This window comes from Aethalodelphis obliquidens, unplaced genomic scaffold (assembly GCF_003676395.1).
Source record: "Aethalodelphis obliquidens isolate GAN/ISIS:26980383/991018 unplaced genomic scaffold, ASM367639v1 scaffold52, whole genome shotgun sequence".
NCBI classification, from domain to species: domain Eukaryota; kingdom Metazoa; phylum Chordata; class Mammalia; order Artiodactyla; family Delphinidae; genus Aethalodelphis; species Aethalodelphis obliquidens.
Window position 1 is genome coordinate 4,745,483 of NW_020837996.1, and position 14,497 is coordinate 4,759,979.

The 14,497-nt window shown below is 50.8% G+C and overlaps 1 protein-coding gene across 1 annotated transcript in view; it reads right to left on the reverse strand.

Moving 5' to 3' along the window:
- Positions 1-14,497, reverse strand: part of KCNIP1 (potassium voltage-gated channel interacting protein 1) — a 370,998-nt gene that overhangs the window by 225,693 nt on the left and 130,808 nt on the right. The gene's annotated exons all lie outside the window — the stretch shown is intronic.

The window sequence follows — 14,497 nt, forward strand, 5'->3', positions numbered from 1 at the left end:
ACAGGGAATTGGGAAGGGGAAAGGAGCCCTCGGCCCCTATGGACACTTCCTTACTCTCTTTTGTTTCTTCCCTCCCTCCCTCCTTCATCCTTCTCCCTCTTTGACCCCCAAGAACTTACAAGCTATCGTTAGAGGGCAGGACCCCAAACCCTATCTTGACTTCTCATGCAAAAAAACAAAGTTTGGGTCTACCCGTTTGGATTCTCCTCAGCCCCCCGGTGGTGCTGAAATGCAAGGTTTGCTCCCCCGAAGCCTGAGGAGGAGCTGCCCTTCCTGAGCTGCCTGGGTTCCCACTATAAGCAGTGTTTGCAGGTCATAGGGTTTCCCGACATATGGCCTCATGCACACAGTCACACAAACATATGTGCACAGGTTCCACAAGTCCACACAGATGTTGCTGTTGTACACACAGACTCATAGCCCATAACAGCCACAGGTGCATCCCTAGGACTCCACACAAGACCTAGACACACAAACACGCAGGTATGCAGACGCACACACGTTCAGTGCAAAAGAGCATCACAGTCACCCATGTTTACACTGACTCGAAGCCATACAGGCATACAGTCCTACCCCAAGGATACAGAGCTCCCCTTCGTTCCAGCCCATTAGCTGCCATTCTGAGGGACACAGGTGGTCTGCGACTTGGCCAGGGACCCTGACTGGTTTTATCCACCTATTCAGCACGTCATGCTTTCTCAAATCCCAGCACTTGTCCTATCTGGTGCAACAGGGAAGGTGCGCTTAATAACACCCGTCCCTTTCGTTCGCATGGCCTGTTGCTATATAGCTCACATCACCCCACACCCTGTGACTGTTAGTCTGGTCGTGTCTAATCATCACCACAGAGAGAAACTGAGGCTTACCGAGGACAAGAAATTTGCCTGAAGTTACCTAGCCAGGATAGGGCATTAGAACTTGGAGCCCAGGTCTCTGTCATCACTGTGTGATGGGGACACTCCTGTTGGCACATGAGGATACTGTGGGCCACTGAGCTGGGGAGCTCTCCTCTGGGTCCCACCAGATTTAAAGCCTCAGCTCTCCTAACTGCCAGTTCAGGGCTTATCTGTGTCCATGAGGCCTGGAATCCCGGATGATGGAGCAGGACAGGTAGGGGCTGGCCCTGCCTCCCTCCTGCCCTCCCTGCTAGGGAAGAAAAGTGGGGGTGGAGCTGAAGCCTGGGGTCACAACAGGACCCACTAGGATGGCCAGGACTTAAGGAACAGAGGGATCCTTGCTGGGGAGACGGTGATGGTATAGCCCCCAGTTTTCTCAAAAATCTCTGGACGGAGCACCAAGCCATTTCACCTTCGGGCCTCTGCTCAGCTCCACACTACCTGAGTGACCAGGACCGGCACTTGAGCGTTTACAAAAGGCTAGGATGCCATTCTCTGATTTCCTTCACCCCCCCCCAAGGCCCTCTGAAGAAGCAGATGAATTGCTCCATTGCACAGATAGAAATAGTAAGGTCATCTAGAGGAGTTCACAACTGGCTGTATCTGAGCAGTGGGAATAAAATGAAGTCACCGAGACAAAGTTCAAACTGCTGAGCAGGAATTATGAGGCCCTTTAGTGGTCTGGCTTCATTGCCCAAGGCCCCTGCTCTCTTTGGGGCTCTAGCCACACAGACCCTCACTAGTCCCCAGTGTGCCCTCAGTGGTTGTGCTTCAGGGCTGTCCCTCTGCCTAGAATGTCCCTCAACCCTTTCTCCATCTGACAAACTGAGCTCACCCTTGAAGATCTACTTCAGGTGTCAGTTTCTCCAGGAATCCCTCTCTGGGCCCCAGTGGTATCCCCCTTGGGGTTCCTACGGCACTTGGGGACTCTTTCCCTCAGAGCACTCACTACCTTGGTTCTCATTGTCCCCTTCCCTGTCTGTCTCTCCCTCTGGACTGCAAGGTCTTTAAGAGCAGGGACTGCTCCTGATTTAGCTCTACACGGTCTGCCTAACCCTTGGTTTCTGACAGGGGTGCAGTCAGTCTATGTTCAATAAATGAATGAAGGAAAGAATGAACTAATAATTTTCTTTGCTCAGTGACCCAATTAGTAAGTAACACCTGATGATTACCAGATCATCCTTGCCTTTCAAAGGAAGAAGCACACTCTCCCAAGTGAAGATTCATTCATTCAACAAATATTTGTTCATTCGTACACCTACCATGTACCAGATATTTATTATACATGCATAAAAGTTCATTTATTCCTGATGATGCCCTGTGTGGTAGGTATTATCTACAGATAAATACACACACACACACACAGTACAATGCAGCAGACATCACCCATGAGATGCTCACAAAGAATGTGTCTAAGTAGGAATACACGACAAGTACGAGGGACAAGAGAAGAAGAAAACAACAGCCTGGCTCCCTGCCTCTTGGAGACTTGCAAGAGAGAACTACATGGAGAGAGAGGGAGCCTCCCATCACTCACCTGGCTGTAGGAACCATTTTTCCTTCTGTCCTGATATAGTGTACTCGCTTAGGTGATCTTGCCAGTCCCAACCGACATGGATTTCAATGGCTGTGACTCCCTCTACCCTGGAAGGTGAGCCAGCTCATGCAGTCTCTGGCTCTGACTGCTCACTCATTCACCCTGTTGTGGGTGAAATGTTTGTGTACTTCCCACATTCATATGTTGGAGGCCTAACCTCCAGAGTGGCTATATTTGGAGATGGAGCTCTTAAGAAAGTAATTAAGGTTTAAACGAGGTCATAAGTGTGGGGCCCTGACCCCATGAGATTAGTGTCCTCAATGATCTTATAAGAACAGATATCAGAGGGCCCCCACTCCCACCACCACTGTGTGATCAGCAAAAGACCATGTGCACACACAGCATGGAGAAGGCAGCCATCTACAACCCCAGGGGAGAGCTTTCCCCAGACGCCAACCCTGCTGGCACCTCACCTTGATCTTGGATTTCTAGTCTCCAGAAGTGTGAGAAAATAAATTTCTGTTGTTTAAGCCACCCAGTCTGTGGCATCTTGTTATAGCAGCCTGAGCAGTTACATACACACTTACAGGGCCTGTGCATGCCCTCAGAAGTCTCTGGAGGCAAGGCCTTGCCTTTCCTCTGACATGAGCACCCATATAGGACTCCTTAGGGTACCCCTGGGAGGGTGCTTACGGGGGGAAAGGGTGAGACTGTCAGAGACCCGCAGAGATCCTGTTGAAGCAGACACGTGCTTGTCTGTTTACGAAACACACAAGCTGTGTTCCTTGCTTCCCTCTCTCCTCACTGCTCCCTCAGCCATGTCTCTTCCCATCCTTGCGGACAAGGGCAGTTCGCTGAGTTCCCACCACACAGTCAGCAGTGTCAGATTAAGAGCATGAATCTGGGGGGCTGCTAGATCTGGGTTCAAATCCCGATTTTGTCCCTTATTAGCTGTGTGACTTCAGGCCTGATGAGTCCTTCCTCTGAACTCTACGTTCCCCTTCTGTGGACTGCATTAGTACCTGCCTTGCAGTACTGCCATGAAGAGTGGGGAGGTCATGCGTGCGAGGTCCTGAGTAGGCGTCTGGCACTTAGTGTGGCCAGTTAGGGAGAGTGGACTGCTGAGGGCCAGACATCGTGCCGGGCTAGAGCCGTGTGAAAATGAGTAACTCACAGCCTTCCCCTTGGCTTCCATCTTGCTCTTCATCTATTTCAGAGGAAATCTATTCTCAGGGTCCCCATCTGGTATTAAAAGACTCAGATTAGTCAAGGAAGGGAAAGTGGTTGGCACCTGATCATGTGCAATTCAGCACTCTGCTAGCTGCTGTCTTGTACCATTTCCCAAATGTTCCACATGCATGTCTGGCCTCCTCGAATAGACTGTGAGCTGTTAGAAAGCAAAGCATACACTCTCTTCCCCCGTCCCCCTCCAGCACAGCTCAGCCTGGCCCAGGATGTCCTAAGTGTTCCACAGATACTCACACTGAGGTCATTCAGGGCAGGGAAAGGGCCCCATCCTCTAGACCTGGGATCAAATCCCACGTGCTTCCTACATGTGAATTTGGCCTGGGCCGCTTCATCTGTAAAACGTGAACAGGTCCCCTTCAAGGGTGTTGGTGTGAGGATTGAGTTAGATAAAGTAAAGGGAAAGTGTTTTAACTCTCTGTAAAGCACTCTGCAAATGTCATTTATTATTATTTGCTCTGGGGCTCATTTAGTTATTCATTCATTCATTCAACATATATTTTATTAAGCACCGTCTACCTGCCAGGCACTATTTTAAATACATGGATCAGTAACGAACAAGAAGAGGCAAGAGTCCCTGCCCCTCAGGAAGCTGGTGATCTAGGGCTGAAGACAACCAGATGCTCTCATCATTACAAACTGCAATCGGGAGGGGGCAGGTTAGTATGGGATAAGGTGGTGGGGGATGCTTAGAGAAGCCAGGTAGGATAATTGTTTGCAAACTACTGGTGATGTCTTGAGGAGGAGGAGGAGGAGGAGAGGGTGGGGGAGGGGGAAGGGGAGGGGGAGGGGAGGGGGAGGGGAGGGGAGGGGAAGGGGGGGGAAGGGAGGGGGCGGGGGGGGGGGGGAGCGGGAGCTCTCCAGAGGGCAGGGAAGTAGATAGAGTTTCAGGCTTCACATGTGGTGCTTGTTTTGTGACCTTGAGCATGTTCTTTGACCTTTGAAAGTCTCACTCTCTGCACATCTGCAAGAGGAACCATCCCACCAATGTCAGTGGCAAGGTGAGGCTGAAAGAGGTCATGATTGCAGAAGCACCCGGCACAGGGTTTCCCTAGCTGGAACACAGTCCTGGCTCAGAAAATGCTAACTCCATTCCTCAGTTTCCCCTTTGGGTCTCCTTTGCAAGCACCTTCTTCCCCATCTTCCCAGGAGCAAGAAAAGACCTTGGAATAGGACTTGGGCCTAGGAAGAGCCTCTCCTGGGCCATGTCCTCATGTATCAAGCGTGGCCTCATCTGTCGAGGCTGATCACGCCCCTTGAGGGAGTGGGGCTGATGGGGGCTGCAGGGAATGCAGGGGAAGCCAGGACACAGGCTCTGCCCTTTGTGTCCTGACCGCTGCACTGCCTCAAGTGTTCCCCTTTCATGCTCCAGCGTTGGAACAGTCTCCACCAGGCGCTGAGACGAGTTCAGACAGAGTGCAGCCACCCACGCAGCCCAGACATTGGCAGCAAAGCCCTTCTGAATTACCCAGATCCAGGGAGGTGGGAATGACATTCCAGAGCACCTCAACTTGCATTATCTGAAACATTACGTGTTGTGGAGGCCAGAGAAGCCATGGGTGCCACGCTAGACCCGGCACAAGGCAGGGGCTTCATGAAATTGATCAAATGGCTCTCGGAGGTGGATGGAAGGATGGCTGGAAGGAGGAAGGGTTGGAGACGTGGAATCAAATATGTTCAGACATTTAAGTATCCGATGAAACCTGTGAAACTGCTTCCCCAAAATAACTGTGCCTGCCTGCACTCACACTTTGCATAAAGTTTTATGGCATTCATGACTCTCCCCACTGAAGCACATCTCTGGACACCTGGTTAAGAAACTCTTTCCTAAGGTGGAAAATTATATGAAGAGATTTGATCCAGTCATTTCTTAGCTGTGTGACTTTAAGTTCTCTGAGCCTCAGTTTCAACTTCTGTAAAATGGGGGTAATAATTATGCCAATTTCTTAGGGTTGCTATGAGGGTTAAATGAGAAGAAGCATTCAGGTGCCTTAGCATAGTAGTGCCTGGCAGGTTGCAAGGCTCCAGGAAGGATGCTGGTCATCGTTAACATCATCATTAACCTTCATTCAGTCACAATTTGATGAGTGCATTTCGTGACTGCCTCCTGTTTATCACACCCTGAGTGGGTCTCTGGGGTTGCAGAAGTTTATGCCCACTGGCTTGGAGAGCCACAGACCAAGGGGCAAAGGGCAGATAAACAACTCCCTATAACATCCCAGACTTCATCAAGAAACAGTGGGAATGACCTCTCTAGCTCTGCCAGTGAAAAAACTGGCCCTTGACCCTGGCCAGGCTGGCCTGTCCCACCCAAAGTCCCTACCCAAAAGTTTGGACTCAGCAAGAGCAGGGACTTAGGGCAGCTTAGGAGGGCAAAATTCAGGGTGGAGGAAGGGTGGAGAAATTAAGGGTGGAACTGGGTAGAAAGGGATGGAGCTAGAGGGGGTGGGGGTGAAAGCAAGGGGCAGAGCAAGGCTGAAGTGGGGCAGGGGCGCCCTGGATAATTGCCATAGTGGTGTGGCAGGGTGGACAGGTGATGCTGAAATGGCTGGGGCAATGGGGACAGAAACCATGGGCAGAATTTCTTACCTTTTTAAAGTGTGTGCAAAATATGGATCCATAATTCTGGGTAAATGTCCAGGAGTCAATTGCGTCCACTGCCCTTCTTTATTCTCCTTAGGTTATATACCAATTACAGTAACAACGGCAGGCACCATCTATGCCATTCTTACTATGTGCCAGTCACATACCTAGTCCCACTTAATGATTTCGATACCCCATAAGGTAGGTACTCTCATTATGCCCCATTTTATATATGAGGCAACCAAAGCACAGAGAGACTAAGTGACCTGATCAATGTCACACAGCAAGGAAGTAGTAGACTGGCCTTGAACTCAGGTGATCTGACCCCAGAGCTCACACTCCCTGTCTAGCCCCAAGTCCTCCAGCTGCTGTTGCAACTGATTTCTTCTAGCACTGTTTCTCTGGGGATTCATAGGAATGGTGTAGCATCTTAGAGCTGAGGGACAGATACGGAGGGGAGTCTGGCCCTCTGACTGGCAGGTGCTGCTCTCACCCATACCCTTAGGGCCTGGGAGCTGCAGCCGTGGCCACCAGCCTTCAGGGATGCACACTGGGTCTGTTTTCCCTCCAGGGCTTCTACAGACTGGAGACCCTGGAGGAAGTGAGCTGGGAGGGGAGGAGGGAGCAGCTACCAAGCTGCGTGATGATTAGTAATAATGCCAGCGATGAACGCTCCTGGCCCTACACAGCTGGCTGAACCTGTCAGCACCGGCTCCCAGCTTCCCAGCACTGCTGCAGCAACTGGAGCCTGAAGAGAGAGGAAGGAACGTGGAAAAGAATCGTGGCTGCTGTTACGCGGAGGGCTGACTCTGGGACAAGGCTGCAGAATTGAGGCAACTTAAAACTACAAGATATTGGGAGGTATTTCTTGTGTTTTGTCCTGTGACCACATCCCCTCCTCCACATTGAGACCTGTGGCATTTACTGCCTGGGGCAAAGATGACACAGAATCAATGGAGTCACCTTCTTGGATTTTAACTTACAAAGGCTCTGGCTTAAGATGAAAGGCCAGTTGGAGAGCGGATAGAAGAGTGTGTCTTTGACCCACCTCCAGTGGAACATTCAGCTCTAAAACCCCAGACTGTGGTGGCATCTGGGGGCAGAGGATGCCTCGCCTCTTTCCTAAGTAGAGCGGATTGTGGGGGGATGGAAGGGTGAGAGGACATGGCCCTGAGACCCACTTCCAGCCCCACCAGCCCTCTATGTGGAGTGTTGCACACGTGCATCTTTTCTGGGAGCGAGGTCCTGACCCGTCTCTTCCTGTCGAGTCTGGCAAGGAGAAGACTCTTCCCCCTGCGATCAAGAGGGGTGAGGCCCAGAAAGCCCCAGAGAACCAGCAAACCTAGGCTCTAGGCTGGGGGGCCCACCTCTGACCTGGATGGTGCTGTGACCACAGAATGTACGGGAATCAGGACCTCTGGAGGCTGCCTGCCTGGACAGGCTGCACACTGATGGGTGAGCCCACTCCCCAGCTCAGTGCTTCATAACCCCCGGGGCAACCCTACGGGGGATGGGGCACCCTGAGTTTATTGAGATTTCATTTCTTCCCCCCAAGAATGGGAACGTGAATAGAAATTAAGTTCAAAATTTAAGAAATAAACAGAATAACATTTCTAGCACACCAGAGGATGTTGCCTGAAATTCTTAACTCCTCAAAACTCGATCCTTGCAATACCTCGATGGCTCTGCTCTCCTCTCCATTTCACAGATGAACAAACTGAGGATCAGAGAGGTGATGTGATTTGCCTAAGGCCACAGAGGTGGGTGGAGTGAGCTGTAGCATCAGGGTTTGAACCCAGTTCTATCTGTCATCAAAACTCATGCTTTCACCCACCAAGGAAAGAAAGCAGAGGAATGGGTAAGGGAAGAGAAGGAAGTTAGAGGAAACAGAGGACAAGTGGGGTGATGGGGACCACTTGTCCTCCCTCCTATGGTGACTATCCCGGGTCAGAGGAGAGTATCTGCAAAGAGCCTTGTCTTTACTTAGAGGACACCACGGGGCATGTGCACTTGAAGCTGGTACCCAGGTGACCTGGCCTGCAGGTGGCCAGGGAGAGGGGAAGGTAGACGCAGCACGTCCAAGAGCAGGGACCCACCCTTTCTCCCAAGCACCCCTGGGAGCCCCCTTCCGGAGCAGCCAGGCTGGCCCTCTCCTCCCCCTGTATTGAAGCTCCCTTCCCCGGGCTGCCACGAGACACTGGCGTGACAACATCGGCTTTTCAAGATGATTTCTGTTTCTGTTGTCCCTTCTTGCACTGGGCTGGCCCTAGTGACTGAGGGGGTTGGGTGCTCCAGCTAGTACTGGGGGAGCTAATTGACAACCCAGGGCTCTCTTTCTCTGGGCTGGCATTTGCATGGTACATTAGTATTTGTGCCCGCAGCTCAGGGCCGTTCTGGATGGAGGATGCCGTGCAGATGAGCGGTGCGCCATAAGGACCTGATGCAGTTTGCTAAAATCTAGGCCGCTAAGAGGAAGCTGAGGAAGTCTGCAGACGACGCCAGGGCTCCTCGCCTGCTTCCCACACTGCCAGACCCGGAGTCTGCTGTCTACCATGTATGAGCTCCCAGCCAGTCCCTCCAATGATTTGGCCGGCATCCACTGAGGCCCTGCTCTGCCACGCCTGTCTCATGATGGTGCCAGAGATGCAGAGAGAGGTGAAGTGGCTCACTCCTGGCCCTAAGGAAGCTCACTCTCACGGTGGGGCCCCTATGGGCAGAGCAACAATGCCTCACCAACCTCATTTATGGATTTCCTGAACCTACAGCTGGACGGACTTTGGAGAACGCAGGTCCTGCCACCATGGGTGACTTGATGTGATAAAAACCTGCGATAGATGACTGAAGTGAGCGACAGTCATCCAGAAGCAATCAGATCTTCCTGAAGATCTCCAGGGTTGGAAACTTCCTGGCGTCTGTATGCAGCTTGATCTAGCATTTTACCATTTACCCAGAGCTAGACTCGCCCATGTCTCGCCGATGTCTGCTAGTGTCTCACTGATGTCTGCTAAACTGAAGAGTTTTAACTCATAGTTCTCCCAGAAGCAGAGAACTGGGGCGAGAGAACCTGAGTTGAAGGAAAGAGCAAGGCCCAAGCCCTACAGAAGGAATGAGCTGGGAGCTCCAGGCACAGAGAGGAGGGAGGGGGAGAGGTTCCAGAGGAGGCCAGGGGGCCCGTTTGTGCAGGGTCTGTGGTCCTTGGCGCAGTTTGGATTTCATGCTGAGAGCAATGAGGGGCCATGGGAGATTTTTTTTTTCACTTTTTATTTTGAAAAGATGATAGACTCACAAGAAGCTGCAAAAATAGTACAGAAGAGTCCTGTGTACCTTTTATCCAGTGCCTCCCAATGGTAATAGATGCCGTTACCGTAGTTGTACAATTGACAAGTATAATTGTCATTTGTGGATTGACACTGGTGAAAGCCACAGACCTTGTTCAGATTTCACCAGTCTTACATGCACTCATTTGTGTGTGTGTGCACATGTGCCTGTGTGTGTACATGCCTATTTCTATACTATTCTATCACATGTGTGTACATTGGTGTAACTACCAACACAGTCAAGATCCCCAACTGTTCTATCACAACAAAGGAACTAACTCCCTTGAGCTCACCCTTTATAACTGCCCCATCGCCCTGCACCCTTGTCATCAGGGAAGAATTTTAAGGACGGGAGGAGGGAAAGGATCTGAGCACTGTCAGCTGGGTCAAGGACATAGCCTCTCCCCTCTGGATGCCCTAGAGTCCTCTCAACAAAGCAGGTTCACCATGAATATAGATTGCCTTAAATGCCCACACTTTCCAGTTGAGAAGCAAGATTAGAAAGGTTAAGCAACTTAAACAAGGTCACACAGCCTTCTCATGGCTTACTGGCTGTCTCTATTTAGATGAGTCCAACAGCTTTCTGCAGAGCTTGGTGTGTTGATCATGTGTCCTGGAGAAGAGGCCAGGAAGCTATGCAGAACCTGGCCCTACCACATCAAGGCCTCATCCCTTAATCTCTTTTTTTTTTTATATAAATTTATTTATTTATTTTTGGCTGTGTTTGGTCTTCATTGCTGCATGTGGGCTTTCTCTAGTTGCAGCGAGCAGGGGCCACTCTTTGTTGCCATGCGCGGGCTTCTCACTGTGGTGGCCTCTCCCGCCGTGGAGCACGGGCTCCAGGCGCGTGGGCTTCAGTAGTTGTGGCACGTAAGCTCAGTAGTTGTGGCTCACAGGCTCTAGAGTGCAGACTCAGCAGTTGTGGCGCACGGGCTTAGTTGCTCCGTGGCATGTGGGATCCTCCCGGACCAGGGCCCAAACCCGTGTCCCCTGCATCGGCAGGCGGACTCCCAACCACTGCACCACCAGGGAAGTCCCCCTTAATCTCTTTGTACTTCCCTATCCCCATGGGTGAAGTGGCTTCTCACCTACCTCAAATAGTCACAGTGAAGAATTGATTAGAAAATACTTGCAAAGTGCCAAGCGTAAGGAAAAAGACATTTTTGTTCCCCAAATGCCGGCAATGACCCAAAAGTACTGGAGAGAAATTGCTGTCCCTCCTTACCCCTTCCACTCCTGTCCCAGTGGGGAAGGTAGAGATCATCTCAGTGGGAGAATGGCCAATGGCCCTCAGATCTGTAGCTCAGCCCCTTCTTATAGCTGCCTCAGCTCATGGTCCCCGCACGTGTCACACATCCCAGGACCCGCCCGCACGGCTATGGGATGAGGGGGACATACAGGAGACCCCCAGCTCTCCAGTTGCTCTGCTTGGAACCCTAGGCTAAGTGTACTTCGGGACTAGAAGTTTTGGCTTCAGGTCCCCTCCTCCGATGCAGCTCCCAGCAGTAATAAAGGGGGTACCTTCATCCACATTCAACATCTCCACCTATTTCTCAAGTGGTCCACAGGAAAGGAGTGGAACTGATGATTACCTTTAAATTCCAAAACCAAGCACAGTTCTGGGCCCGGAATCCCTGCCCTAAATACTGCCACAGTTTTGTTTGGAGTGATTTGCTCAGAACTGCTCAGAGATGTGGCGGTGTGTTTGGGAGTGGGGAGGGCAGGGGATAAAAAGAAAGGTCAAGGAAGGTGGAGGAAAAAAGAGAGAGGTTGGAGTTGGGCAGCTCCGGGGGCTTCACAGGGCGCTGAGGGAGATTGGAAGGGTCAGCCCCTGCCCTGGGGTCTCCCTGCATGAGGCCATTAGCCCAGGTCAGCACCCCCCAAGTCTACCCTGGCCCAGCGTCTGGCAGCCACCAGACAATCTCGTTCCTTCTCTGCCCATGACGGCGAAATCTTGATTTCCGGTAGCATGGCTTCTCCTTTCTCAAGGGGAATTTCTGGCAGCCGTCTTCCATCTTTTGGTGTAAGTGCCGAGGTAACGGATGGACTCTTGTTCTCCCTCCCTGTTCCTTTAGCGCTAGTAGCCTCCCAGGCTGCTCAACCACCACTAAGGGGCCATCGGGTCATCCTCCCCGCCTGGCTAGCCTCCTGCCCTCCAGCCTCCAGGGGAGCAGGCGCATCCTTCCTCTCCAACACTAGTGAAATCCTCCCTCTGTTCTGTGCCCAGCTGGGCTCGGGGTCAGCATTTTCACCCACTCAGCTCTGCCCTGTGGTCTAGCTTGTTAATCACACCACACACCGCATCACAGACAGGCCCAGCTCAGCCCACAGGCCTGGCCTTTCTGAGCCATCACCTCCTGGAGACTTAAAAAGTCCTCTCTGGGCTATAGGGACTGTTGGTGTGTGAATTCTCTCCCTCTTCAGGTCCTCGGTAGGCCAGGCATCTGCTCACACTGATGCCCCTCCTCCAACACACATACGCAGGACCCCCTGCCCAGGTCTCAGTTCCATCTGGCTGAATACTAGTCCTCATTCCTGGCTTCACTCATGTCACATCTCCTCCAGGAAACCCTCCTAGACTTTACCACATCACCTCCCTCTGTATTCAGGGAGCTCTGATACATGCAGTGACTCCTTGCTTCTCTGAGCCCCGGAACAGCCAGCACTGGGCGTGGTTTCTTGTATGTGCATAAAATGAATCATGAATGGACAAACTGATGAATGGGTAAATGGGTGAATGGGTGAATGAATGAAAGAGTGTGCACTTATATATCTATCTTCCTCCTCCCAACTCTTAACCGTATGTTATTTGGTTTTGCTTTTTAACTGCTTCACAGAGAAAGATGATGGAAAACCTTGAAGGAAGGGACCTTTTCCTAAATGTTATTCATTCATCGCCCAGGCACATTCAGTAAGCCTCATACTCTGCACGAGGCGGGAGGCCATAGAAGAACTAGTAAAGTAGGCTTCTGCCCTTAAGAAGCTCTGTCCAATGTCATGGCTCCTGACTTCTTGGGACCCTCTTAAAAATGTTATAGAATCTGTGGTCCTCTCCTGAGAAACATACACACACACACACACACACACTCAGGTAAAACATGGGTCAATTTCAAGAACTCCTGAAATCCCTGGCCACAGTTTAAAAGCCCCTGGCCTGGTGAGAAAGAGAAACACATTAATAGACAATTTTAATATCTTTTGCTAAGGGCTATGCCAGGAGGCATGGCCAGCTTCTAATTGGGGGTCAGATAAGATAGAGTGATTAACCACTTTGAGTGGGATGATGTGTCTCAGGGAGGCTGGAATCAAGGAAGAGATCTGAGGAGGGCTGGATCTTGAGCAGAGAGTAGAAATTTACCAGGCAGGCAAAGAGAGAGGAGGAAGAAGGTGAACCAGCATGTGCAATATACAGAAGCCTTTAGTGATTGCCAGGAGCTGAGGAGGGAAGAATGGGGAGCAGCTGCTAAAGCACTGGAGTTTCTTTCCGGGGTGATGAAAAGGCTCTGTGATTAGATAGGGGTGATGGTTGCACAACTTTGTGAATAAGCTAAAAATCCCTGAATCGTATACTTTAAAGGGGTTAATTTTACGGTATGTGAATTGTGGTGGTTAATTTTATGCGCCAAATTGGCAAAGTCATGGTGCCCAGTTGTTTGGTCAAACACCAGTCTAGATGTTGCTGTGAAGGCGTTTTTTAGATGAGATTAACATTTAAATCAGTAAACTTTGAGTAAAGCAGATTACCCCCTGTATTGTGGGTGGGCCTCATCCAATCAGTGGAAGACCGTAAGAGAAGAAGACCAAAGTCCCTTGGGGAAGAGGGGGTTCTACCTCCAGACTGTCAAGCTGCCACATCCATGCTTCCCTAGGTCTCCAGCCTGCCAACCTACCCTGTGGACAGATTTCATACATACCAGCTCCCACAGACATGTGAAAATCTCTCTCTCTCTCTCCCTCATTCTCTCTCTCTCTCTCTCTCTCTCTCTCTCTCTCAATATAAACATATCCTATTGGTTCTGTTTCTCTGGAGACCTCTGACTAACACCTTAATTATAACTCAATTTTAAAATGTTCATTACATAATTGATGGTAAAACCATAAAACACAAGCGCACAAGCATGAAGCAGGATGGAGCACGCAGGATGTAGCAAGACAGCTCAGCACGACTGGCTCAGGCAACAGGAAATTGGTCGGGGCAACCTGGGGCAGGCACAGCCATGCATAGCCTTGATTATCATGCCAGGGCTCTATTGCAGGATAGTGAGGTGTTAGTTAGGATTATTTTTGGTTGTAAGCAACAGAAACTGACATTGGCTAACTTCAACAGAAGAAAGAAATTATGAGAAGAATATGGGGGCTCACACATCCAGAAAATGCTTAACAAACAAATCCAGGACCTGCCAGGAACCAGGGCATTTCCAGAAGTCTTGGCAACAGGAACTCATGAGTAGGGTTTCTTTAGGATAAATCAATTACCACTACTTTTTGTTCTAGCTTACTGTGCTCAGTCTCAGGAAAGAGGATCTGATTGGCCACACTTGAGTCCCTGTGCCCAACGCTTAAACAGAGAGGGCAAGGCAAGACCCCTTGTACAACTTTCCTGCCAGTTGGGTGGTATCTGGGAAGCATAGTCAGGATGCTGCTGCTGGGAAAACGACGACAAAGTGCTGGCAGGTGGACCAGCTGGAGTGCATGGTGCAGAGAACACTGGGACCCTTGCCCAGCCAATGAACATGAACAGGGGCCTGATGCTCACCGAACTGTATTGCTGAGTCTTCATTCCAGCCATGACAGTGTCCCTGTACCCCGGGCTGTGTCAGGACCACACACTCCCTCTTGCCAGGGAGCACAACTATTTAGCGGGAGGACTGGAGCTGCTCAGGGCTTCTAGCTGTGTGGCCTTGGTCAGGTCACTTAAC